This window comes from Ursus maritimus, unplaced genomic scaffold (genome assembly GCF_017311325.1).
Source record: "Ursus maritimus isolate PB19 unplaced genomic scaffold, ASM1731132v1 scaffold_13, whole genome shotgun sequence".
Lineage (NCBI taxonomy): Eukaryota > Metazoa > Chordata > Mammalia > Carnivora > Ursidae > Ursus > Ursus maritimus.
Window position 1 is genome coordinate 35,270,522 of NW_024423675.1, and position 3,378 is coordinate 35,273,899.

The following is a 3,378-nucleotide window of genomic DNA, read 5'->3' on the forward strand; positions in this document are numbered from 1 at the left end:
TGAATCAGGCAGCTCGAGTCTTAGTATTATTATCAAAATAATTTTCACCCCTGGAACCCTCTGAGATCTCAAGGACCCCCAGGGCATACTAGAAAACACTTTGAAAACCATTGCCCTAGACTGGCTACATCAATAGTTTTCAACACATTTTTCACTGTAACACATAATTTTCTCATATGTGTTTTCATGGATGTCCTCATATTAACTAAACAAAATGAATATTTTTATTATTAAGCAAAACAAATAACATCAAACACTTTTGGGTGCTGGGAGGATAGTAGGAGGAAGTGGGGCTGCCCAGAGACATACCTGGTTTTCATGAAAAGTTATTTTTTGTGCTTGTGGGAAATAGACAATGGGTTAGGAATAATGAGCACTTCCTAGCAGCCTGTTGCAACTCCTTTATTTTTGATTCAATGAAACAAAATAGAATGCTGGTGTCAGTAACATTATTACAGAGATACCTTGAATCTGTTAGGCTCTGATTTATTTCTTTAAAACACTTGAAAGTTTGGGCATTTTAACTACTACTGGAAATCAATCACTTTTTATTTAAAAAAATTTATTTGAGAGAGAGAGGGCGCGCGCGCATGTGCACATGAGGGGCAGGGGCAGAAGAGGGAGAGAGAATCTGAAGCAGACTCCACACTGGGCACAGAGCCCCATGTGGGGCTGGATCTCACCACCCTGAAATCACAATCGAGAGTCAGATGCTCAACCGACTATACCCCCAGGCGCCCCAGAAACCAATCACTTGACAATGTTGAGAGGTGTTGTACTGTATGTATTATTCATAGATAGAAACTCACCAATGTCTTTCAGGTGGCTGGTAGAAATGGGGTACATACTATTATCTAGAGCCAATTCTCTTTATATGCAATTGCTGACAAAAAACAAGTTTTTATTCATTTATGTATTGTTTGGGATATAAATGTGTGTGCAGTATTCATTCATTCTTTCAACATATATTTATAGAGTTTTTCTAATGGGTCAGGTACTATTTTGGGCAGTTAGGATACAAAAGGGAACACAAATTCCTGCTCTAGAGAGATTTATGTTCTAGTGTGGAGAGAAACACAATAAAGATAAATAAACCAACTAAATCACACCTTACTTTGTGATAAGCATTAGAGAAAAAAAAAGTAAAGGAGGGGAATAAGAAATACTGGGAATAGGGGATGCCATGATTTAAAATAGGGTGGCAAGAAGAGGACTGACCGAAAGAATGCCTTTTGGGAACAGACAAAGGAAGGAAATCATTACAGGGAAGAGCGTTCTAAGCAAAGAAAACAGCAACTGCAAAGACTGAGGCTGAGAGCTTAGTAGTCTTCTTAGAACACAAAGCTGAGAGAACAGTTTGTGAGGTCAGAGAGGTAATAAGGGGAGAATCTTAGAGCCATGTTTAAGGACTTCGGTTTTTACTTTGTTTTGGGAGGTCATGAGAGACTCTGAATAGAGAGAGGAGTGTATGATCTGACTTTCTTCTAATAAGTTTACTTTGGCCTCTGTGTTGAGAATAGGCTCAAAGGAAAGCAAGAACAAAAGCAAGAAAATCAGTCCCTGGGCTATTGCAATAACCCAAATAAAAGATGATGTAGGTTGTAGTAGATGTGGTAAGAAACCATTTTCTGAATGTGTTTTGAAGGAAAAATCAACAGATTATTTGCAAAGTGGATAAGGGACATACAAGAAAGAGGAATTGAAGATGGGTTTGGATATGGAAAGATGGAGCTTTTCACTGATATGATTTAAGATTATAGGTGTGGCTGAGAGACAGTTTGAAGCCTGAAGGGGCATTGTAGTGAGATTGCTGATTAATTCATTTCTCGTGTGCCGATGGGTAGATAGACAGAATATCAATTATAATATTTATTTACAGAAACTGTTCTAAATATACACCTAGAACAATGGAAGACTCCTGAATAACTCTTTCTAAATTAAAAGAATTTATAGATCAGTAAACATGCTTGTGTTCTGATCCCCATTCCATCTTGAACAGGAAAGTCTTTAAGTAAGTCATTCAACCTCATTATATCTATTTCTTAATTGATAAAATAAGCACTGGATTAGGTTAACTCTTAACGGTCCCTGCCTCGATTCCAATCCCAGCTATGTGTGTTTCTGTAAAATGGGAATAACAATAGGACCTACCTCATAGTTTATTGTGAGCTAATATGTGTAAATCACTTAGAATGATGTAATTCACAGTTAGCTCATATTAGTATTATATCTTAAAGCTGGAATCTTCAAGTATATATCAAATTTTTGGTATTATTTATTCATGGGGTGTATAGGATAGAGAGGTAAAACTGGATGGCTAAGGAGAACATAAAGACAGAGGATTAAGCTTAAAGCTGGAGAACATACTCTTCAACGTTAATACACTTACAGAAGTTATAAAAAATATTGTTTTTATTACATTAAGCATCATTGGCACTCTCTAAGAACTAGTTATATACTGATACATATGAATAAGAACCTTGAAATATATTGATTTCAGAAGAAGAAAAGAAAATGTAAACATGTATATGTTTATACACACACACACACACACACACACGTGCGCGCGCGCGGAACAGACAGTAAAAATTTCCAACCTAAGTAAACAGTTAATGACATCTCAAAATGCAACAGCACTGCAGGTAAGATACATGGAATGTTGGAATATGTACTCTTTTAAAGACAAAACGCATGCTATTCCACCTTCCTCATTTTACTATAAATTGAGAAAATACAGTCAGTTCCGAGAAAGACTATGTACATGCTAAAATGAAATGGAGGATACTGCCAAGGTTTTGACGTTTAAAACCACACGAATGCAATAAGATAAACCATTCCTTTAGTTTTCGATTCTTCTGATTAATCTCTTCCTCCAGCTTCCTAGGCTCTAGTCTAAGAAAAATAGGTCCAAAGGAAATTAAGATCTATTTTTTCCGATTAAATTGCTCAACCCTTCAGACGACGAATAAACTAGAACTCTCAAAGGACCCCTTTGTTGTGGTTAGAAGAACAAGCAGTACTCTGCCTAGGGCTCTGTACCCCAAAATCCAGCTAGGCGCCCAAAGGTTTCCTTGGGTCTCGAAGAGGGGTTTCTGAGCAGCACCACCTGCTGGTTCTACACGCGTCTTACTTCCTTTGCCCCAAATCTCTCTCCCGTGGACCTGCATTCTTTCAGTCTTCTACACCTAATTATAAGTAAAGCACAATACAAAGCAGGCAGAACGATTCAGGCAGAAACTGCAGGTCTCCAAAGGCAGAAAAAAGTAGGTACCGAACCGCTCGCTTCAGGGTTGGGTCGTCGGGAAACACCTCGCGGAGGGATTGACGCGACCGCCCCAGTGCAAGGCTCTACTTCCGCCCCGCGCGGCCCCGCCCCCC